This window comes from Chrysochloris asiatica, unplaced genomic scaffold (genome assembly GCF_000296735.1).
Source record: "Chrysochloris asiatica unplaced genomic scaffold, ChrAsi1.0 scaffold00150, whole genome shotgun sequence".
Taxonomy (NCBI): domain Eukaryota; kingdom Metazoa; phylum Chordata; class Mammalia; order Afrosoricida; family Chrysochloridae; genus Chrysochloris; species Chrysochloris asiatica.
Genome location: NW_006408668.1, coordinates 4160613 through 4186550, shown reverse-complemented (window position 1 = coordinate 4186550; position 25938 = coordinate 4160613). Strand labels below are relative to the sequence as shown.

General features: G+C 43.3%; 1 protein-coding gene and 1 pseudogene across 1 annotated transcript in view; one reads left to right on the top strand and one right to left on the bottom strand.

Moving 5' to 3' along the window:
• TBC1D8 (TBC1 domain family, member 8 (with GRAM domain)) overlaps nucleotides 1-25938 on the bottom strand; it is a 156595-nt gene that overhangs the window by 109060 nt on the left and 21597 nt on the right. The window lies entirely within an intron of this gene.
• On the top strand, nucleotides 16994-19636 carry LOC102810903 (annotated as a pseudogene).

Sequence of the window (25938 nt, the reverse complement as noted above, 5' to 3'; positions counted from 1 at the left end):
CCACACCAGGACTCCTATGCACATTCTATACACATTAAGAAAGCAAATATATGGCAAAATGCATGGCTCCAAACATGGTACCAAGTCCTATTTATTCTGTCCTTCCATAGGAAGATGAGGCTGTCTTCAGATGGTTGTCTTTCGGGCAACACCGATGTGTCAGTCACATTTAAAAAACAATAATAATACTGGAGTTCTACATATTGTGCATGCTTTCTCATTTGATCCTCACAACCACTGTGTGAGGGAGGCGTTCTACTCTGTCATAGTCAAGACGAAGCCACTGAGACCTTGAGCAACGAGCAGAGACACCCAGACCTGCCCTGCTCCAGCTCCGTCTCCAAAGTCCACATTCTCTTCCACTGCCTGTGACTCTTAAAAGCCAAAGCAACATTTCTTTTTGGAAAAGTTTCATCACCTGCAAATCTACATTTCTTCCAATAAATCCAAATTGGCAAAGTCTTTCTACATACCCAGGGACATACCCACACACCACCATCCACTCACCCACTCCCCTGAAAAAAAACACAAAAGCAAGCCAATTGCCATGGAGTTTATTCTGACTCATTGCAAACCCATATGTGTCAGAGAAAAAGTATGTTCCATTGTGTTTACAAGGCTGTGACCCTTCTGGAAGCAGAATTGCCAGGCCTTTCTCACCCAGTGCCCCTGGGTGAACTTGAACTTCCAACCTTTCAGTTAGTAGTCAGACAGTTAACTGTTTGTGCCATCTAGGGACTCTTTATCCAGGAACAAGTTCCCGCAAAAGGGTTGTGGGGCAGCTCCCAGCCCACACTCTGGATTCCCCACATCTGACTCTTGTAGTGCTGCAGGAAAGCCCTCCCGCATCGCAGCGAGCACAACAATCCTATTTTTAGACTATTAGAATAACAACTCTGGTAGAGATAGCTGTCGAGTGACAAGCTTTATAATTAGGCCCCCCAAAAGAAGCTATTAATAATGTGCTCCTACGTGACAGTGCTTTTGAGTTATGGTGTTGGAGGAGAATATTCAAAGTGCCATGGGCTGCCAAAAGCACAAACAGATCTGTGTTGGAAGAAGTGTAGCCAGAGTGCTCCTTGGAGGTCAGGATGACCAAATTTCGTCTCTCATACTTCATTCATATTGTCAGGAGGGCCCAGTCGCTGGAGAAGGGTATCATGTTTGGTAAGGTGGATGGTCAGAGAAAAAGAGGAAGACCCCCCAGAGAAATGGATTGGCAAAGTGGCAGCATCAATGGGCTCAAGCATGGCAACAACTGTGAGGCTGACCCAGGACCAGGCAGTGTTTCCTTCTGTAGTACATAAGGTCTCTATGAGTCAGTACCGACTTGATGGCACCTAACAACAACAACAACGTGATAGTGCTGCAATTCTTTTGTTCTGGCTAGATGTGATATCCATGGTGTTGTCAAGTTTTAAATGACAGCTGTTGACAAGGGACAAACAAGGACACTAGGAGAAGCTTCCCACTGCATTGCGGCTTCTGTGCACTCGTACTTAAAACCTGAGGCAGGGGCAAAGCACTCCGCTCTGACAGTAATAGCACCATAGCGTCATCAAACCCATTCTGAAAAGCAAAAAAAGCATCCTAATGAGAGTCAGAAAACCCCAAATCCTTTCCCCCTCTACTTTAATGGATGTTGTTATTGTTAGCTGCCATCGACTCCATCCCCAACTCAGAGAGACCCCATGCACAACAGAACACAATGCCACCAGTCTTAGGCCTTTCCCACAATCAGTTATAGATCCGACTGTTGTGAACCGTAGGGCTCTCACTGCCGAATTTTTGGAAGTACATCACCAGGCTTTTCTTTCTAGTCCATCTTACTTAGTCTGGAGGCTCCCCTGAAACCTCTTCCATATCACAGCAACAGGATGCAGCCTTCACTGTGGATGGGAGCTGTGTATGAGGGACACTGTGAATCAAACCTAGGCCTCCTACATGGAAGGTGAGGATTCTACCATGGAGATGTCAGGCACAACCACATATCACAATACAGCCGAACACCTCCCTGACAAAAAAATCTATTACTAGAGGATGTGGAATGGGGGATATCATTGCTGATGTCAGCTGGATCTCGGCTGAAAGCAGAGAACACGAGAAAGATGTTTTACCTGTGCTTTATTGACTATGCAACGGCTTTCATTTGTGTAGATCATGACAAGCTATGGACAACATTGCAGAGAACGAGTATTCCAGAACACTTAATTGTGCTCATAAGGAAACTGTACACAGACAAAGAGGCAGTTGTTCAAACAGAACAAGGGTATAGCGAATGGTTTAGAATTAAGAAAGGTGTACACCAGGGTTGTATTAATTCACCATACTTACTCAATCTGTATGCTGAGCAAACAATCTTAGAAACTGGATTATATGAAGAAAAACATGACATCAGGATGGGAGGAAGACTTATTAACAACCTGCGATATTCAGATGATACAACTTTGCTTGCTGAAAGAGAAGAAGACTTTAAATACTTACTGATGAAGATCAAAGACCATAGCCTTCGATACGGGTTGCACCTCAATGTACACAAAACAAAAATCCTCACTTGTTAAGTACTACGGATTCAGTTCCTACTCATAGTGACCCTGCACAGGGTCTCCAAGGCTGTAAATCTTTACGGGAGCAGAACGCCTCATCTTTCTTCCGTGGAACCACTAGTAGTTTCGAACTGCAATAAACAACAACTATATTCATGGAGAAGGAGCTCTGGTAGCATAGTGGTTACAAATCGGGCTGCTAACCACAAAGTCTGTAGTTCAAAACTACCAGCTGTTCCACGGGAGAAAGATGAGGCTTCCTTTAGTGTAGTGGTTACGAATTGTACTGCAAACTGCAAGGTCTGCAGTTCAAAACTACTAGCTGTTCTGCGGGAGAAAGATGAGGCTTTCTGCTTCCGTAAAGATTTACAGCCTTGGAAACCCTGTACAGGGTCATATGAGTCAAAACCGACTCCACGGCACATAACAACAACAACATATACACGGAGAAAAGACTGAAGTTGTCAATGACTTCATTTTGTTGGGATCAACCATCAACACTCATGGAAGCAGCAGTCAAGAAATCAAACGATGTATTGCATTGGGCAAATGTGCTGTGCAAGATCTCTTTAAAGTGTTAAAAGAGCAAAGATGTCCATCTGAGGACTAAAGTCGTGCCTGACCCAAGTTATGGTATTTTCAATGACCTCATATGTATGTGAAAATTGGACAGTGAATAAGGAAGACCGTAGAAGAATTGATGCATTTGAGTTATGGTGCTGGAGGAGAAAATTGAAAGTATCATGGACTATCAAAAGATCTGTGTTGGAAGAAGTACAGCCAGAGTGCTTATTGGAAGCCGAGATATAGCCAGACTTCGTCTCTCATACTTGAGATATACTGAGGGAGTCACTGGAGAAGAATACCTTGTTTGATAAAGTACAGAGTTGGAATTAAAGAGGAAGACGCCCGGAGAGATGGATTGGCACAGTGGCAGCAACAGTAGGCTCAAACGTAGCAACGATTGTAAGGTTGGCACAGGACTGGCAGTGTTTCATTCTGTTATGCATAGGTCGCTATGATTTGGTACTGACTTGATGGCACCTAACAACAACAACTGAGTCTAAAGGCTCCCATCACTATACACAAACCATCAAATGTGACACCGCATTCACAGAGCACTACCGCTAAGCGCAGCAGGCAGAATCCAGCGCTGAGAGGCCAATTCCGTCTGCATGTTAGGGCTCTTTGGTTTGGTTTTTGTCCCTACTTTTGAGGCCTAGGGAGAAAAAGCTAAGCAGAACTAAGATCAAAGAGGAATGTCTATCCATGAAAAATAATAAATAACCCAAAAAGGTCACATGAAGCTCTTTCTACATGTATTGAACAAGGAAGATAAATGTTGGGGTCATTTGCATTCTCAACACAACAGCACTACTTGTTCAAAGTATAAGTTGTAATTCAAATCACCAAATTTGTACTTTTCTTACAAAGCTCTCTTTATACAATAAAATATACCTTTTAGCAGAAGCCCTGCGTGATTGCCACAAGTCTCCACAGAAAGCAAAACACTAAGGCACTATTTGCGGATCCCACAACAGACCCAGCAGGCAAAGCTGCAGGCAGGGCAACCAAATCCTGTGGGAAGCGCTGGTGCCCATCACCTCCTGACCTCATCATTCATAGCTGCCTGGAAACAAAGGTCTCTCACTGTGTGCCCATCACAGGGAACAGGATGAGCCTGCCAAACCCCCACCAACAGTGCCTGAACGCCAGAGTGAGTTACATCCAGAAAGGAGTGTTCAAGGGCATTGCAAGGGAGGGAATCTGGTCCCACATCTCAAGACTAGGACAGCCCGTCACCTGTAAATCGTATCCTAGATATTCGGGAACAATGACATTCACACAAGGACTCTGCTTTCTCAGGAAACCAAAAGAAGGTGGCTGGTAAGAAGGCTGATCTGGAATGTGCACTCTGAGAACCAAATGAATTACAATGCCAGGGCTACCACCTTTCTCCAGCCTCTCAGTCAAATTAAAGGAGACTGATCTTTTGTATTTTTCATTTTTTTTCCTCTTTTGCCTGCACTGTGGAATTTCTAATGGTCAGAGAGTTCCACAGTTGAGATCCCTAAGTAAATATACAGTGTGACTTTTAACGTCCCCAAGTGTTGAATCAAAAATATATCTGAACATGCAGGAGTTCTGGACCCACGTCTCCATAAATAACCCCTGGACAGGGACCAAGAAGTATGCTTTGCATCAGACCAACCCTTGAGGTCCTGTCATAGTGAACCGCCAAACAGGGTGACAGACAAAAGTACCTAAACGTACGGCAGCAAGAGTCTTGCTACTTTCACATCTTACTGACAGCTCTTCAAACATTTGTTGCTGTGGGTACAGGAATGCTCTTTTGTGCACATTTCTGGGAGTTTCCATTCAGTTAGCTCTCCATTTCCCTTCTAGCATGATTTTTAAGTAGCTCAATTATATTTAAAGTCTTAGAATGATAGGATGTCTGATGGCTATATAATCAAAATCCAGGGGCACAGCTCAGGGACACAATTGGAGAAAGAAAGCCAACACTTAACAAGAATATGGCTTTAAGATCGGATACAGTCTTCAGGTGAAATGTCATCTGCGACAGGTAGGATGTTCAGGAGTGAAGAGACCTCCTCCACCTCCAATGAGAAGCCAGTTGCCGCTGAATCAGACCCAACACCTGATGACCCCAAGAGTTACAGTAGGTCTGTGGTCCACAGAGTTTTCTATGGATTCTAGGTGTCTCTAGGTGGAGTTGGGTCTCCAATCTTTTGATTATCAGCTGAATGGGCAAACTCTTTGAGAAAGCCAACACAATCCAGGACGCTCAGCTTTGAACTCAGAGGTGACTGCTCCAGATATAACCACCCATGGTCTCTGACGGTCCCACCTCATGTGCTGACCCATCCTTCATACTATCCAGTTCTTATCTCCCCCTTTAACCCCAAACTGTCTCCCCTTAGATACTGGTAACCTCTAATCCAGGAACCAACAGTGAATCCATAAAGCCTTGGAGGAAGAAAGTCCAAACATTACCTATTACTCCCATCAGCTGCAACCACACAGGTGTATTCTCTTGCCAATTTCTGCAACTTCAAAAGAACCAAAGTCCTTTGGCAAAATATTTCTAATCTCTCAACCTTGGGTCAAATATTTTAACAACCCGATGCACTTGGGTATTTGCACAGACGTCCAGTTAAATGTGAGTAATTAATTTATCACTTTTGATGTCTCATTTTTAACAAGCCCAGCAAGTATTACCTGACCTTCTAAAATAAAAAGAACCAGTTATAAAGAATGTGTTTTCCAAAAACCTTCCCTTTAAAAATGAGATCTAGTCTCAGGTTTTTCCTCCTACACCAATTTTTCTTATTACAAAATTAATATATTTTTCTAAGGGTCCTGGTGGCACAAGTGGCTTGCAATTAACTACTCCCTTACAGGTTGGTAGTTCAAGCCCACTGTGTGGCACCACATCATCTTCTGTAAAGACGACAGTAAAGTGCACAGGATGGAACAGTTCTACTCTGTAAAACATGGGTTTGCCATGAGTTGAAACGGACTTCACAGCAATCAATTTGGCTTTTGGTTTTGTTTTCAGTTGTTATAGAAATTGTTGTTGTTTGCTGTTAAGTGCCATTGAGACAGGTCTGCCTCGTAGCCATGTTGTATAGGGTTTCCGAGGAGCAGCTGGTGGGTTTGAACTGCCCACCTTGCGATTCTAACCAACCTTGCAGTCCAGTGCTTATCCTCCAGCAAGCACCACACCAGAACCCCATCGTAGAAATAGTACATTATTATTATAGAAATATTTTGGAAAACATAAAAAAAGCAAAAGAAGAAAATTAAACTGATCTCACACCCCTGCCAGTCGGCAATCATTACTTGGTTCTGGCAGTGGCACAAATGGTTAAGCATTTGATTTCCACCTGAAAGGCTGGCAGTCAGAATTCACCTAGGAAAACGGCTCTAGTGATCTGCTTTTGGAAGACCACAACCTCGTAAACCCTATGGAGCAGTTTACCCTGCATACATGGGTCGTCACGACTCAGAATCCATGTGGTAGCAACTAACTGTGGCCTTTTTTCTAACTAGTCTCAGATTTAGACTGTTCAGTTCCCATACTGGCCAACCAGTGTATGCAACAATTATTTACAATAACTCTAATTTGGGACACCGAGGACTGGAAGTAAAAAACAAGACTGAACATGAAGCGAAAAGAACCTTCCTTTCATGCTTGGAGACAGTTGCAGAAAAGCTGTTAAACTTGTTGGACCAGACTCATAGCACCTGGTGCACAAATCGGCTTTCCAGCCAAATGTAATCATAAATGCAGCCGGCTGCCTGACAGCACCTTCTGTTGCTATGGGCATAAGGTTATCCCCACCTAACAAAGCCACACTTCTGCTTAATGGTCCCTGGATATAATTAAAGGCAGGAAATGAACCTAAGAGGCAGTCAAGGATCAGAGAGAAAAATAAAATGTGGCAAGAGCACCTTCTTGGCTAAAAGGAAATCAATATGAATGTCAAGAGTCAGTGAAGCACGACACTTCCATAGGCTCAAGTTCAAAATGAAGGGCAGTGCTGAGAACAAACCTCTAACAAGGATTCTGCCCATTTCATCTGGTTTACCAAGCTGCATGTATTTCAATGCAGCAACTCTTGGGGAACTTTTGAAACCAGTATTTATGGAATACCCACTACGTGTCAGGCACACTCGAATCGATTCAGCCTGCCCCAGGAAGGAAGTATTATCACCATTTGCAAACTGAAGCCAATGAGGCTGCCGCGGGTCCCTTCTGACATGTGCAGGTTACACCAAACAAAACGAAGCACATCAGCATCTGCACCATGGCTTACAGTGTCTTGTATTACTTTTGCAACACAGCCCAAGCTTATTTCTGACTTTCAGTTCCACATTTCTTTCCTGTGTGTTGTCGTTGCCTTCTACTCGCTTCTCACTCATAGAGACCCTGTACAGGGTTTCTAAGGAGTGACTGGTGGGTTTGAACCGCCGACCTTGTAGTTAGCAGTCCAGTCTTATTCTACAGTGCTACACAAAGAGTATTTTCTAATGTCAAATTTACCTAATTTTCTACAACTGGACGTTAGGTGTTTACAGCCTCCAAGAGGTTTCTCACTGCAGTGGTGGTTATGTGCAATGAAGTTGGCTCCGGCTCACAGCGACCCTGCACAGGGTTTCCGAGGCTATAAATCTTTACAGAGCAGAAAGCCTCATCTTTCTCCCACAGAACAGCTGGTGGTTTCAAACTGCTGACCTTGAGATTAGCAGCCTGACTCATAACCACTACACTACCAGAGCTCCTATTTCTTATCGTAAGTGCATGTCATCAGGGAATATGAGGCCTACGTGAAGGACTGTTCACACCTGACATACCTTGTTCAAATCACCTGTCATCCTGTTAACTTATGGTAACCCCACATATGTCAGAGTACAACTGTGTTCCTTAGGGTTTTCAATGGCCAATTTTTTTAAAGTAAATTTCCAGACCTTTCTTTTGAGAACTCAAACCTCCAACTTTTCACTTCCAAGCTAAGCACTCTAACACTCAGCCCCACCCAGGAACCAAACACCACCTTGCTCACAGTATTCCTTTAATAAATAACTACTTCATAAATCTTTGAATGGCATAAAACAAAAGATCCCAGTTCTTCAAGCTCTGTGTACGAAAACTGGTGTTTTGCTGTTTTGTTTTCCTTTTGCTACAAATCACTGGAGTTTTGTTCCCTGTGCATTCTGAACATGAAATCTGATTACTACTCAGGGCCTGCCATCTGTCACTCTGTTTCAGAGACCTGAAACACAGCGTCAGTTGCAGCCGGGTTCAGTTACAGCACTCAACTAACCTTATCTTAGACCAGGCAGAAGATAAGTGTTTTAGAAACTATATTTATCCCAGGGATTAAGTACAACTTTGTGTGTATGTGTGTGTTTTAAAAGAGAAGGAAAGTCCTCAAAACAGAAGGCCTAGCTTGTACTAAATGTGGACTCTGGGTGCTGATGCTGGAGGGTTGTAAAGATGGAAATGTTAACCATTAATTCAGGGCGGTAGAGAGTATGGAAATTAAGGTACAAATAGTGCCATTTCTCATTGTCTGACTTCCTCATAATGTGTTCTTACTGTGGACCTAGTCTACAAAATAAGAAGTCCTTGTGCTAACCATAAGGTGAGCAGTTCGAGTCCACCAGCCGCTCCAAGGGAGAAAGACTTTCTGCTCCAGTAAAGATTTACAGCCTCAGAAACCCTATGTAGGGGTCTCTATTAGTCTGAATTTACTCTACGTCACACAGTAGCAGAAGTCTGCAAAAAGCTGAGAGTTGGTACATTTCACAGAACCTGTTACCTTCTTCTGGGTCCCAAGAAAGTCTTGGACCATAACTCAACCATGTGTGAGTCACGACAGGGTCCTAGCCAGATGCAGATAGAACGGGAGAGAGAATACAACAGCCTGCACCTGTCTCTAAGGCCTACAGCACAGACCACCTACTACACATCAGGGGAAATCTGTTCTGAACCCAAAATGCCTATTAAGCCAACATGCATGGGCAGAGAGCCTGTGTGTTTACAGGGGCTGGAGGGGGCAGGGGGCTAAGCCAGTCATTTCAAAAAAATCAAATGAAATGAAACTTTAATGAGGTGTAACTGAAGAGCCTTAGCGGTGGTAATTTACTTCCTCAGACTCCGGGATGTCCCTTATTACAAGGAGTGTTCTACTGGGAATTTGGATCTTGAGATCCGATTATTCAAAGCCATCCATTTAAGAAAAAGTAGTGGCAGCCTTCAAGACTGAATTTGTGTGACAAGCCAGAACCGTACTGGTTTGTAAAATGCTTGTGACATTCATTTTACAGAAGTAAGAACGCTGGTAATGATGGAGCAAGTCCATGAAAGCCATTGCCTTACATCTCACTGAATGCAGGAGACACCCGCTGCCAGAGAAAAGGGCTAAGTCCCTCATTGCATAAGGTTACAAAATGAAATGATGACAAAAAGACCGCATCTTTCAGGCCAAACCCTTGAAAGCTTCTATGTATAATACCATTATATCAAAGAGAATTTGTAAAAACTTTTCATTGTATTTGTATTGAGTGATGGTTTACATTAGTTTAACAGTCAACAAATAATACACTTCGTTTCCATCTCAATGATGATAATCCCCCTCCATACAACATCACTTAACCCTGCTTCCTCTTTCTTTCACAATTTTTCTGAGTTTTGTCCTTGGGTGAATGCTGCCCTTTCAATCCCGAATGGCCGACCATTCTATGGTGTTTGTACCTCATTAGTGCAGTTGTCCCCCACGTTGTGGGATAGCTACTGCTTGGCTGAACACTGAACACTGAGCTCAGTTCCAGACCTGAAAGATGATCACAGGGCATATGTGTGTTTATCTATGGACTGAAGGAGGAATTCCAAGGTGCATTGAAGGAATTGGCAAAGAACAAGGTACCAGGAATTGATGGAATAAAAATTGAAATCTTTCAAGAAAGTGAGGCGGCACACAGGAGGCACTCACTCATCTCTGCCAAGAAATTTGGAAGACAATTATCTGGTCGAATTATTGGAAGAGATCCATATTTGTGCCCATTCCAAAGAGAGGTGACCCAACGGAATGCGGAAATCATTGGACAATATCTTTGATATCCCATGCGAGTAAAGTTTTGCTAAAGGTAATACAGAAATGGCTACAATCATACATTGACAGAGAACTTCCAGAGGTTCAAGCCGGATTCAGAAGAGGCCGTGGAACAAAGGATATCATTGCTGATGTCCGATGGATCTTGGCTGAAAGCAGAGAATATCAGAAAAATGTTTACCTGGGCTTTATTGATTACGCAAAGGCTTTTGATTGTGTGGATCATGACAAGCTATGGACAACATTGCAAAGTATGAGTAGTCCAGAACACTTAATTGTGCTCACGAGGAATCTGTACCTGGACCAAGAAGCAGTTGTTGAAACAGAACATGGGAACACTGAATGGTTTAAAATTTTAAAAAGGTGTGCGACTAGGTTGTATTCTTTCACCATACTTATTCAAACTGTATGCCCCTCTTGAGTTTAAGAGCATGCAGGGGAAAATAGAGTCCCCACTGAATAGTTTTCATCTTGTCTAGATGGGTCTGGTGAAGAGATGGGGATAAGATTCTTATGATTCTATAGTGAGTAATTGTTATCATGACTAATTGCAACTGTCACAATTGTAAGGTGCAAGTTTTGTAACAAAAAAAGCGGGGAGTAGTTAATCTTACAGTCCAGAAACAGAGGACCCTAGGACCATCAAGGAAGAGGAGCAAAAGTGGAATGTGAGACCCTATCCAGAGAAGCAGTGACACCAGAGATGGAGGCAGAGATGAGGACATGGAGAGAAGGAGCAGCTGAGGACTCTAGACTCATGGAAAGAGAGGGACTGAGTGCTGGCAGCCAGGATGTGCCCTTTGGTTATTTAAATTATTATATATTCCTGAGTGTTTTGGTATATACTCCCCACTCCCCCACCCCCCAAAAAAAGAAAAACAGAAGGAATGGAAGCAAATACTATTGAATGATGATGCACGGAGGAGATTATAATCACTGCAATGAAATGATGGTGTAAAGCTGATGTTCTCCCATGCAAATTATCACTCAGTTCACAATAAAAAAGAAAAGTCCTTCTCAATACCAGCACCTCAACAAATCAAACTAATTTTATGTTTCATTGTTTCCTTCTGGTAAATTAGTGATATTTATTTCACTGAAAAAGGCAAAATCCCACCCACTGCCACCAAGCAGTTTCGTCTCATAGCCACCCTACAGCCCAGAGTAATAGAACTACTCCATAGGGTTTCCCAAATTGTAAATCTTTACAGAAGCAGACAGACTCAAATTTCTCCCACTGACTGGATGGTGGATTTCAACTACTGACCTTGTGGTTAGCAGTCCAATGCTTTTCCCACTGTGAAACCACGACTCACTAAGAAAGGTAAGGGGGCCAGGACAGTAGTATCTTGGTATTTGACTGGTTTCCTAGAGCTGGGTAAAATGTCCCCAAGGCCCTGAGAAGGTCCAAATGTCTAAAGGTCACAGTACACAGGAAGCCCCAAAGAACCTGCAGTTAGTTGATCTACACTAAGGAAATTGCATGCTGCTCTAGAGTCACAAAGTCTTGAGTTTGAGTCTTCCATCAGCTTCAGCTTCCTCATCTGTACACTGGAGTCTATGTAAAGACTACAGAAGATAAAATGTGTGAAGTACCTGGCCCACTCAATATACACAGAGACACAAAAAGAGAGAGAGAGACAGAGACAGAATGTAGGCTTCCCCCACACAGTGCATGTACATACAAAACAGCTCTCTTCATAACATCTCAGGTAACAGAAAGACCAGCTTACCCACCCAAATGATCTTTCTGGACCCAAAGGGGATTTCACAACTAAAGCTCATTGATGGTTAAAGTAAAAAGCCCTAGTGGTGCAAAGGTTGAGTAGCTCGGCTGCTAATCAAAAAGCTGGTGTTTCAAACCCATCCAGTGGACCCCTGGGAGAAAAACTTGAGTAGCTGCTCCCATAATAAGCACAGTCAAGAGCACCCAATGGGCCATTTTACAGTGCCATATGGGTTACACTAAAAACCATCTCGACTGCACCTAACAACTACAGCTAAACTTTTGTTTTACTGATTGCTCAGGCTTATCAATAAACTAAGTGCAGTGAAACACAAATTAAGGAGAAAGCACCCATACATCAAAGTCCCATATCAGTTGTTTATGGAATCAAACACTTTTTTTTTTTTTTTTTAAGCCTTTAAAAAGAGTGAATTCCTTAGACTTTGTCTAAATGGACAGGAGTAGAGAGACAGTCTGCACTTGGAAATTTCCTCATAATCAACATGAACAAAATACTTATTTGCTGAAGTTCCTGAAATATCCATTGCCATTCTTACCATCTTCATCTTTGGTCTCAAAACCATGAAACGGTGAGACTATCGGGGTTCATACCTTCCCACTACAGAAAGCTACAAATCAACTTTTCTGTCCACACACACGCACGAAGCCACTACCTACATGGCTTGTTGTTACTGTTGTTAACTGGTCACCCTGAACTCAGGGCAATCCTGTGCACAGTGCATTTGGACCACTATGATCCACAGGGTTTTCACTGGCTGATTTTCCAAAGCAGATAGGCAGGTCTTTCTTCTGAGTTCATCTTAGTCTCAAAACTCCACTGAAACTGGTTTAGCATCATAGCAATATGCAAGCTGACTGATGAGTGGCAGCCACACATGAGATTTACCTGAATGGAAGGTGACAATTCTGCCTCAGAGCCACCACTGTCCTCCCCTGCGTTGTTGTGGTTAAGTGCTGTCGAACTGATTCCTACTCATAGTGACCCTGTGTAGGGTTTCCAAGGTCGTGAGTCTTTACAGGAACAGAAAGCCTCATCTTTCTCCCATAGAGAGGCTATGTGGGTTTGAACCACGGACCCTGTATACTTATCAGTCCAGAGCTTATCCTACAGAGCCACAGTGCTCCCCCTAAATGGCTGTTGTTTGTTGTTGTTAAGTGCTGGTGAGTCAGTTCTGACTTATAGAGGCCCTGTATAGGGTTTCCGAGGAGCAGCTGCTGGATTTGAACTGTCAACCTTGTGGTTCACAGTCCAATGCTGATTCTACAGAGCCATACCAGGAGTTCTCCTACATGGCTAGATGGGTCTTCACGGGCCCACTGTGATATAGGAGCCCTAATATGATGCTGTTGGTTAATGTGCTGGATTGCAAAGTCGGTTTGAACTACAGGGTTGGTGGTTCAAGCTCACCAGTCGCTCCTTGGAAACCCTATACAGGGTCACTATGAGTTGGAAACGCCTGGATGGCACTTAACAATAACAACAATGATAGGGAAGCAAGGAAGGTGGACTACCAACCGCACTAGTAACAGATTACTTTAGCTGTCATTTGGCACTTACTTCCTGCTGAGTCCTGAGGCCAAACCGCATCCTCTTTACCTTGCCAGTCCTGACTCCACTTCCCTTGCCAGGTTCCTGCCAACCTCAGAAGGGAGTAGAGCCCCTCCATTTGTGCTGCTGATCCTTCTCCTAGACCTGCTGTAGTCAGCACTCCCCAGAGCTCCCTCTAGGACACTGGTTCTCAACTTTGGGCAGCAGGATAGAATCACTGGGGGAGGCTTCAAACACCTGGTGCCTACCTCCTCCTCCCACAAGGAGCTCTGGTAGCATAGTGGTTATGCGTCAGGCTGGTAACCTCAAGGAAAGCAGTTCGAAACTACCAGCCATTCTGTGGCAGAAAGATGAGACTTTCTGCTCCCATAAAGATTTACAGCCTTGGAAACCCTATGCAGGGTCGCTATGAGTCAGAACTGACTCCACGGCACATCACCACCACCACCTCCTCCCCCAGAGTCTCACATATTGGTCTGGGGTACCGCATAGGCTTTGTCCACTGATTCTACTGTGCCACCAAGACTGGAATTCCTCTTCTAGGATCTTCTCTTGCTCCCTCTTCCCCAACGCTCCTCACGCTGCCATGTGTGCTCCTGAGCTGACAGTCTGTATCTCTAGTTACGTAAAGGTTTAAAGTTATAAATGTGGAGCACACCAGTTGACCTCATTTCTTCTTTACCCATTCCCTCTGCCTCCAGCTTAAAATTCTTCTGAGGCAGGTGACGGAAAGGGCACGGTCCTCGGTTTCATGACAGAAATGCCACAGGCAGGTGGTTTAAAGAACAGAACTTTATTTTCTCACTGCGCTGGAGGCTAGAAATCTGTATCAGGATCTCAGCTGTGTCAAGTCCTTCCTTGTCAATAGTCCCATGCATTCTTGGTTCCTTGGCTGGCAGACGATCCTCACAGGGCATCTGTCCTCCCCAGTTTATGTCCTGGCTTCTGTGTCTAACCTACTCTTTGTATAACTCAGAAGGGATTGGGTTTAGGACACTCCCTATGCTGGTGAGGGTGGTTGTAATCAGTTGAGTTGATTCCGACTCATATCGACCCTGTACAGGGTTTCCAAGGTTGCAAATCTTTATGGGAGCAGACAGCTTCATCTTTCTTCCATGGAGCAGCTGGTAGATTTGAACTGCTGACTTTGCACTTAGCAGCCCCACCCATACCCCACTATGGTACCAGGGCTCATTCTCTATGACCCCCAAAATGTAGCAAAGAAAATTCTACTCCCAAACAGAGTCACATCCATAGATACTGGGGTTAGGATTCCCTCACATATTTGGGGGGGACACAATTCAATCCATAATAGACAACAGACACTGACCAATTCTTGGGCCACATCATTCATTCCATTTGATTCTTAGCTTTCTTATCTGACAATAATCCCTCTCATCGGTCATGTTGTTGGTAAGTGCTGTCAAATCAGTTCCATACCCTAGTAATTATATAGGGTTTCTGAGGAACGGCTGGTGGATTTGAACCTTGCAGTAAACAGTCCAGTGCTTATCCTACAGCACCATACCAGGGCACCTTCACATAAAAGAAATACCCTTCTTCACAGAACAGGCAAAAATAACCCATGAGTAACGTCTACTGTGGAAGGCCAGCACAAGGATCTCTGACTGTTCTCAGCCCACCTACTGCCTTTGTTCAGAATTCATCCCCACATTCAGAGAGGATTCTAGCTCCTGTCAGAGCCAGCACCGTGGCAATGGGAGGGATGTTCTCTGTAACGTGAAAGCCAGCAACTCACACCAGGACAGAGGTCATGTGAAAACCAACTCTCTCTGCCTCACCCACAACATACTTGGAGGGTCCTCCTGACCTTCCTGCCTGACTCCTCAGTTACTACTTCCCACCTCACACCACCTCCACGCAGCCTGCACAACAGGCCTTCCTGGTCCCTGATCTGCTGCTTGCCAGCATATCTTAAGATGAGTGATGGATCACTCCACCGGTACACCACCTTGGCTGAGCATCAGAGTCATCTAGAGATGCTAGTGGTCAGTGGTGGGGCCTGGAGGACAATTGTCTGAAGCTCTCCAAGGTTCCTATGATTTGTACAACCAATCAAGAGTCCTTGCTATATGATGGAGCTGCCCACTAAAACCTGCCAAAGAGAATATAAAGCACAAGTAAGAACAAACCAACCCACATTTAAAAATCTTGTTAATAAAAGAACTAAACACAAGAGGATAAGGCCCATGCAGGAATGCCAGTCTTAGGTTAGACCTTGCAGAAACATTTGGATAAGAAACAGAGTCCCAGGAACACACTGAACAAATGCCAAGGACCCAACAGGCAGCTGATTCATATCTGACCTTAGCAGGCGCTTACTCACAATCACCTGCCAGGGAGTGGGGTAAAGGCCTACGGCCTTAAAAAGAACCTGCTCTGAGTTACAAGTCAACAAGAGGGAGAATGCACACGCATAAGCACTCCTACATCTCAGGGAAAGTGGGGATGAGCACAGTTACACCCTAAATGCCACACATGGAAACCCTCAGATTAGAGTAAATATTTGTGTGTGTTCTGCATTTTGATTATTGTTATTTTGTAACATTTTAGCCCTTTTGGTATTCGGCAACCCAGAAAAATTACAAATCGAACTCACAAATTACATGAGGACACTAAAAAGTCTAACATAGCTTATGAAAGCATCAACTTCTATGTTCCTTCCTGGGAAATGTTAAAACATCTCAAATCACCTAGAAGAAGAGAGAAAAAAATCCAAAGGGCTTTAAGGAATACAAAGCAATATACTGTTCCATCCTTTCTAAGATCATCACCTGTGCTGATTTGAAGACAAGTCACTTCAGCCCTTCCTCCAATGCTGCGGATTCTGTTACCATGAGCTAACACATGGTTGTTATGGGAGTCCTTGTGTGGCACTGTAGGATAAGCGCTGGACTGCTATCCAAAGGGTCGGTGGTTCAAACCCACTAGTCAGTCCTATGAAACCCTATGTTGGTTGTGTTGTTAAGTGCCATTGAGCCGGTTCCAACTCAGTGACCCTGTATAGGGTTTCCAAGCAATAGCTGGTGAGTTTGAACTACCCACCTTGCAGTTCGAATGACTTTGCTGTCTGACGCATTAGCCCACAGCGCCACACCAGTACTCTTAACTTATATGGGGTGGTGCAAATGATTAATGCACTCAGTTGCTAACCAAAAAATTGGAACTTGAAGTCCACCCAAAAGCACATTGGAAGAAAGGCCTGGAGATCTACTTCCAGAAAATCAGCCATTGAGAACCCTATGGAGCATCGGCTACTCTTCCACACTTAGGATCAGAAGTAACTTGATGGCAACTGGTAGCATTTGTTGGAAAAAATACTAGGCTGAGCAGGCTGGACAGCAATGTAATGTGGGTGTGTAAGCTGTTGCAAATAAAAAGTGAGAGACACAGTATAATTAAGGTTAATCCAGCATCTCTGCTCATCAGAACACACAAGATCAAGTCCTTGTAAATACGTAAACTAGAGCAACAGAATCCCGAACAAATGAACAGCCAGTTCAGCGGGCAAGTGAGCAAACAGTGTAATAACCATGAAACTACATTCTATGGTAGCAGAGATCAGGTTTAATAGCGACATGACCACAAAGATCTTGGGGAACCACTGCTCTAGATACATTATCTCAAGCATGCTATAAAACAATGCACATGACTGAGTTAATTATACACTAGACTTCCACCTTACCCCCAAATAATTTGTGAACCCTATAGAGGATCGCTATGAGTCGGAACCAACGCAACGACACTTAACAATATATATAGAGAGAGTCCTGTAAGTAACCAACCATAATGTGAGTTTGAACCTCAAGGTTGGTAGTTCAAACTCACCAACCGCTTTTTGGACCTATACAGGTTAGTTATGAGTCAGGACCGAGTGGACGGCACTTAACAACAATGTGTTTGTGTGGGGGTGGTGGGGGTGGTGGTGGTGTAAATATAGCTTGAAGTCCTGGTGTGGCACTGTGGGCTAATGCGTCAGACTGCAAAGTGGTTTGCACTGCAAGGTCTGTGGTTCAAGCTCACCAGCTACTCCTTGGAAACCCTATACAAGGTCACTATGGGTCGGAACTGACTCGATGGCACTTCACAACAAATAACAACACATATATAAATATCACATTTAACAACAACAATATATATAGGACATAGGGTTTGTGGTGCTGTAGGATAAAGCACTGGACCGCAAGGTCGGTTTGAACCACAAGGCTGGCTGTTCAAACTCCCCAGCCACTCCTTGAAAACCGTATACAAGATAGCTGTAAGTCGGAACTGACTCTATGGCACTTAACAACAACAAAACAAAAAAACATATATATATACACACATAGACACATCATATTGCTGTTTTTGTTGTTAAGTGCAGTCTGGTTCTGGCTCATAGTGAACCGACCTGACAATACTTACCAATATATATCACATTTTGTTGTTGTTAAGAGCAGTCCAATTACAACTCATAGCAACCCTGTATAGGGTTTTCAAGAAGCAAAACCCTATACAGGGTCACTATGAGTCGGAACTTGATGGCATTGAACAACATATATAATATCTATATATCACATGCATTTTTTCCTTAAATTTGAAAGGTTGTTTCTTTATTAATCAGTTGGCTAAAATAGTGAGGGGTTTAGCAAGGGTGTTAAAAGTAAACTTCTGGCTGATGTGAAGGTGAGTTAGGATTCTTCATCACCGTAACTTTACCACAAGATAAGACTGAACTGATGGTCAGACTCAGTGTGATTTTTCTTTTCTTCCCCCAACTTTGAACTGTGATTCCTTTCTTGAAACACATCACAGATCTAACCAGCTGCCAAGAGAGCACTCACAAAAAATTTCTTGGGAAGCTGTGAAAAATACACTACAACCAAGGAGTCATGAAGGGGCTGAGTGGACAAGAATATTCTTCAGAGGATTTGCAGGCGTGTGAGGGCTTCCTCATAACATCAGGGAAAGATGCCAAGTGTTCCCCCCAAATATGAGCACCTACTCCAGCACCTTCCAACTAAGGTCTTCAGTAACCAAACGATCTCAGAGACACGCACGACGAGATCCCAAGGAATGGGTTCAGAGCATTTGTGTGGGAACTTATTTCCTCAGAGCAAATGATATTTTTATGCCTGTTTGAAAAAACAAGCAGTCTTGGATGACAAATACATTCATCATCCATACAATCAAGTCACCTTCCGGACACTCCTCTGCCCAACATCTCTTCTAGCCAACATGCACAATCCAGCAAAACAGCACCTCACAAGGAGACCCTGTGCACAATTCTGAATACACAAACCCACATTCCTGAACCTGCTATTCACAGCCATTTCTTTCCAAGAGTACACAGGATGAGTACACAGGAGAGAAAAAGAGCAGAAAACATCACATTTTCCCCATCTTGGGCATCTAGATCTGAATATCATTCTTGCAGAGTTATCAAACACCCACAAGGTCAGAAGCTGGAGAAAATAATTGTAGACACACACGCAGAGTTTCCTTCTATACACTTTATTTCCACAAAGCACAGTATATTCTAGTGCTCCATTAGACTAGATTCTCCACAATGTCTTTACAAAGGAAAATGACGACAACAAAACCTTTATTTCTGTACCAAGGAAAGTCCTCTGTCGGCTCCATGCCCTTCTTTTGCTCTGCAAAAAGCACCCCAAAGCTTGTCAACATAGTATAGTTGGTTAACATCACAGAGCTGAATCTGTTACAGCTAGAAATGCTACAGAATCAGTCAGACCCAGCAGTGGAGTTCCTGTCCACATCTAGTGACCCGTTCAACATGGCACAGACCTTGTATGTGGAAGTCAAGGGCTGTCTGAACATACTGAGCAAGCACAACTAAGGGAAAGAAGGACTCATCCCACTGACGAGTTGGATGTGTGCCCCTGGGAAGCTATATGATGTAGAACGTGTGCTCATCAATATGGGAATGGGGTACTATACAGAGAAGACAGCTAAGGATGCCAATGACACCTTCAAGAGGAAGGCAGACATCTTCACCAAGCACATAGAGAAAATCCAGTCAGTTCTGCAGGTGAAGCTTGCCATGAGATGGGCCACTGTGGAGAGGATGAGCCAGAAGATTCGGCAGCTCATAGCTCTGGGAACAACTCGGGATACTGCCAAGGCCTGAGCTTACTGCAGAAATGGAGCCAAAGGGGCCTGGGGCCCTGTGGGCATAGCTTCCTGATTGGGGACATCTTTTGGATCTTGAGTTTATTTGTCAATACATGTGCCAGCTGTGTAGGGGCACTCAAAACCCACAATCCATCAAGATCAAAAATAACTTGTTAGGTTAGGTACTGTTTCTTTTCTTTTTTTTTTTTTTAACATTTAATAACAGTGTAAGTCGGATTGCAGAGATGAAATACAGAAGCTTTTATATTGTAGCACTATGATGTACATTGTTGTTGTTATGTGCCACTGAGTCAGAATGAAACACTGCCCACTCCTGCCCCATCCTCACAATTGTTACATTTGAACCTATTGCTGTTGTCACTGTGTCAACCCATCTCCTTGGGGTCTTCCTCTTTCTCTCTGACCCTCCACTTTACCAAGCATACTGTCCTTCTCCAGGGACTGGTTCCTCCTCATAGTCTGTCGAAAATATGAGAGAAGAAGTCTGGCCATCATGGCTTCTAAGGAGCATTCTGTTTGTACTTACTCCAACACAGATTAGTTTGTTCTTTTGGCAGTCCATGGTACCTTTAATATTCTTCTCCAACACCATAACTCAAATGCATCAATTCTTCTACAATCCTTATTCACTGTCCAACTTTCACATGCATGAAAGACTATTGAAAATACCATGGCTTGGGTCAAGCGCACCTAAGTCCTCAAATTGACATCTTTGCTCTTGAACACTTTAAAGAGATCTTGTGCAGTAGATTTGCCTAATGCAATACGTCGTTTGATTTCTTGACTGCTGCTTCCATGAGTGTTGATGGTGGAGATGTATGTTGAGGAGTATCTACATTCACAGGCGTATACTAACACCTATGGAAGGTAGGGGAACCAATGTGTATATATTAAATTCAGAAATGCCCTCAAACTTCATGTGAGTTCACAGCTCCTCCTTCATGCACTGGGAATTTTAATTAACTGGCAATACCAACAAGTAACTAGCTCAATGCTACATTTTCCCATTTAAGACCCTATTAGGTTGTAATAGCTTAAGAATAAGGATTATCTACAAGCATGTAGGTGATCCACATTTAGACTTTCCATAAATACTTATCGACGACTGCTGACTGAACAGTTTTATAAAAAGATAAAGGCCCTGCCAACAGCTTAGCAAATCACATGCCACACTAGACCTCAGATTACAAAACAGGGTACTAGACACACTTTTATATACAATTTTTTTCCCTTTTAGTATCTTTTCTTAAGCTTTTACAATAATGGTCTTATGCAGTATTTGTACTTTTGTTACTGACTAATTTCACTCAGCATAATGTCTTCAAGGTTCAGTCATGCTATGCGATGACTTACAGCTTCCTTGTTATTTGTCAAGGTGGCATAGTATTCCATTGTGTGTATGCACCAAAGTTTGTTTATCCATTCTTCCCTTGATGAGCACTTAGGCTGTCTCCATCTTTTTGCTATTGTCAATAGTGCTGCTATGAACATTGGTGTGCACTTATCTACTCGTGTTATGGCTCCTATTTCTTGTGGATATATACCAAGCAGAGGAATTGCTGGATCAGAAGGAATTTCTATTTCCAACTTTCTGAGGAAGTGCCATACTTATATACATTTTACATGAGATAAAATAGGTGGAAACACTTAAAAAAGTGCAAAGCAACACATACATATATTCTATATTACTGTAAGAGTTTTGCTTTGTTTTTTAATAGAAATATTATAAGAAAAAGGCATTGTAATTTGGCTGGACCTTCTTGGAGTAACGAAGATAAATAACTGTTAAGTAATATAGACACACCAGGGCAACTGTAATCAATGGCCAAGTCTGATGTGGGCAAAACAAGAGTTTCCAATTCTTTGAAGAGAGATTGAAGTTTCATTCTTTTCTGAGAAAATGAAAATTATATCCACAACCTCTTTCACTTTCTCTGCCTCTCCTTTCCCAAACTGAGGACTCTCCCAACTCCTTCTTCTCTGGATATAAATGGCACCAGCAACACAAGAGACTGAGATTCTTTTCCTCAAAAACCCAAAAACCAAACCAAACCCACTGCCATTGAGTTGGTTGCAACTCTCTGTAACCCTACAAGACTGAGAAGAATCACTCCTTAGGGTTTCCAAGTCAGCAAATCTTTACGGGAGCAGACAGCCTCATCTTTCTCCCTCAGATCAGCTGGGGGGCTGATTCACCAACCTTACAGTTAGCAGCCCAATGTGTAACCCACTAAACCACCAGGGTTCCTTTTTCTCTTCATTGTTGTTATTAAGTGCCATCCAGCCAGTTCTGACTCACAGTGAGGCTGTATAGGGTTTCTGAAGAGAAGCTGGTGAGTTTGAACCACCGACTTGGTGCTTAGCAATCCAGGGTTTATCCTACAGCTATATTTGGATGAAAGCTATACTTGGCACCCAAGCTTGTTGTTGTTAAGTACCGTGGAGTTGGTTCTAACTCATACCGACACTGTACAGGGTTTCCGAGGCTGTGAGTCTTTACGGGAGCAGAAAGCCTCATCTTGCTCCCAAGGAACAGCTGGTAGTTTCGAACTTCTGATTGTGAGGTTCACAGCTTGATTCGTAACCACTACACTACCAGAGCTCCTTGGCACCCAAGCTAGAAACAGGAAATTCTAGACCCCACCTGGCCCTGGAGAAGCAGACCTTGAAATGTTGAAAGTTCCCTTTCTGGGCTTCTCAATCTCTCAGCTCACTTTCCACATGGCTGAGGGGATGTGTCCACCACTTGAAGAAACAGAAATAAGTTTGTAGAAGCAAAAGTACAAAAGTACTCAGCTCCAGAAGACTTGTTAGCTGTAGGTGAGTCAGCTCCAGCTTGTAACAACAGATCTTATGTACAACAGAACAAAACAATACCCAGGTCTGCACCCTATTGTCACCATCACTGGTACGTCAATCCGTACCACTGAGAATTTCTCTCATCTTTGCTGATCCACCACTTTACCAAACATACTTCTCTATAACTGACCTTTCTCGATGATGTGTTCAAAGTACGCCAGTTGTCACAGAAACATAATCTTTGAAGTCATTGACCTTCTAGTAGCCATACATACCTCGTTTTATAGGTGAGGAATCTGTGCCTCAAGGAAGCCCAGAAGATGACTCAGGGTTGTAAACTAGAAAGTGGATGTGAGACTAGAACCCAACCCTGACTTCTACTCCAGGCTCTTCCCATTACCGCCATTTCACCTTCTAAAAGCTGAGGACCACTTCCTGCTTCCACACATTTCCCATTATTCCTTCATAAGAAAGAGACAGAAGACAAACTAATAGAACCAAACACAGTGACTGTCAAGCACTGTCCTAAATCCTTCATGCTAGGTGCAGAGGTATGCCATAATCTCTCTCACCATTTCCAGAGCTATTAAGGAACAGAATCACTGCTAAAAGACACAAAGTATGTGCCTTCTGAAGAAATCCAGAACTCTCTTATGTTAGGAGGACAAAGGAGAAAAAACAGTTCCTGACACCAGTAAATCTAGAAATGCATCATGAAGGTGCCTACCTGTCCTCAACAGAGGTCGTGTCTAATAGAGTGAAGTCAGTTGCATGCATGGGCCTTCCTTTTTCACCTTTTATTACCCTTTTTCTGTTTTTATTACTCTTCCTTCCTTTTATTATCCCTTTGCCCTTTTATTGTGCCTTTTTATTACTCCTTTCTCCTAGTCTCTTTCTGTTCACATTGCTTGGGTATGTAGACATGGTAACTTACTAGCATATTAACCCCAGGTCCAGCAGTCCTTTCCCATGACATGAATGGCATGTGCATGAATGCAATCTAACATCAACACCCTGGGACAAGACCCTAACTTCAGGGAACCTTGACTGATGAAGATGTTTGCTCTCCTACTCATCCCTGCCCTCTGTAATAAAAAACCTTTACTTAATCATTTGGGGAGGGGGGGGCCCACGGGAAAAAAAAATAACTTGATTATAATCTAAAACTAATCACCTTCTACTTGTGGTACTGACATAACTGTTTTAATACAAGGAGGTTTCAAAAAGTTCATGGAAAAATACCATTAACTTTCCCTTCTATTTTCCCATGAACTTTTTGAAACCCTTAGTTACACCTAGTTTGAAGATTTGAGGTTTCTTGGGGTCCTAGTTGTCACATCCAGTAGAACAGATGGCATATTATTTTGTGTATGTATACAGATATATCTGTTGCCTTTTCATTCTCACTTCCTTAAGTTACAAGCAATCGTAGCCCAAGACTTTTTTAAAATAATGTATATATGTTACATTGAATGGTTAGGTCTTAGTTGAATTTTAAGAGAACAGAGATGGAGGAAAAGAAATTCATTCAATAGGTATTTAGTGTGTTACAGGTATTTCTTGTATTTCTACGCATGCCTAGCTCTCTGCTAGGCACTAGAGATACCATAAGACCAAGTTCCTGCCCTCACGACGCTTGAATCATACCCGCAGGTAATCTAGGGCTGGAATATTCAAATATACACATAAATCCCCGTAAATATGTCAGCCTCAGGCATCATTTTAAACTTATTTCATGACAACATTTTGTGGTGTTTTTGTCATGCTTTTTAAATCCATGTACTTAAAAGCTGAAATATGTAGAAAAGGGGGTGTTAGGGTCTCGGAGCCACATTTATTAGGCTTCTTGTTTTCTTTCCATATATTATTTGCATACTCTGGGCCAAAAGAATTAAAATAAGTACCATTTAGTCCCTTGAAATCTTGCTGATCCCTTTTTCACCAGGGACACAGAGTCTCTTGGAGGACAACTTGGCTTGGGACTCTCTGGGGCTCTTCACTGGGCATCACAGTGTGGACAGCAGTCTTCAGGGCACTGGCTCTGCTGAGCTCTGTGGAGTGTGGACACAGCCCAGCTCTGCCAGTGCTTCCAGGGCCCCCATATTCCTTCCCTTCTGTGAAGCAGCCCAGGGGTCCTCCTCAGGCTAACTGCAGTCGTTTTATATTTAAAAATAGCTCAGCAGCTGTGGTTCTAATCTCTCAAGCATGAGAATGGCATTCATCTCATTGATGGAACCATAGGGATTTTGGAGACCACTAACTCACATTCCTTTGCTTTACAGATGAGAAATTGGGGACCCAGGAGGGGGCTAATGACTCATCTGAAGACATAGACACACTCATTCTGTTTTCACTTGTTTGATTGGGCTCAGTCCCTAGGTAGTCTAAAGCATTAAAAGGCTGGAGGTTCCAGTCTAGCCCAAGGTAACTCAGAAGCAAGGCCTGGAGATTTATTTCTGAAATATCAGCCATTGAAGACAGTATGAAACACGGTTGTACTCCGACACACATGGGATCTCCATGAGTCAGAGTGGATTTGATGGCAGCTGGTTTAGCCCTTTCGAATAATAAACGAGTCCTGGTATGACACTGTAAGATAAGCACTGGAATGCTACCCATTCAAACCCATCAGCCACTCCTCAGAAACCCTAAACAGAGTGGCTGTGAGTCAGAACAGACTGGACAACGCACAACAGTAGTAAAATAAAGGAATCCTGGTGTGGTGTTACAGGGTAATCTCAGGACTGCTAACTCAAGGTTGGTGGTTCAAACCCACCAGCTACTCCTTAAAACCCTACACAGGACAGTTATGAGTCAGAATCAACTCAACGGCACATAATAACAACAAGAAGTAAGAAAAAGGGTGAATCTTCATTTGCCCTGGTTCAAAAGTCTTCCTCCAGCTCAGCCTGGCTCCTCTAGCCCTGCTCCACTCTTCTTGTTCTGGAATGTGGTCTGCTGAGACCCTTGGCTTTAAATCTGATTCTTCGCCTCCCCCTGGCCTCTGTGGACTTGACTGCACAGCTCAGATTGTACTCAGTTTGCTGAGCTGTAACTTCAGGCTGACTTTTGAGACCCTTGTCTTTTCTTCCCAGGGAGGTGAGCTGGAGAATTCAAAGAGAACTGAAGCTTCCTTGGAGGCATGCTGCAATTTCATTAGGGAGGAAGCGCATTGGATGTGAATATGGGTCATTTTCAGGCTCACTGACACGTCATTTGTTTTGGATTTCCTTTAGTTTTGTTTTTCATAACTAACATATGGTGGATTGCTTAAAGAAGGTTAACTTGGCTTTGTTGGATTTTTTTCTAGTATGTTCTCATTCCAATCATTCCTCAGAAACCCTATACAAGGTCGCTATGAGTCGGACCTGACTTGACAACATTTAATAACACCAACGTTTAATCGTTGTTGGGAAAGAACAGGTGTGGTGGTGGTGGTGGTGGTGGTGATGGTGGTGGTGATTGATGGTGGTGATGGTGATGGTGGTGGTGATGGTG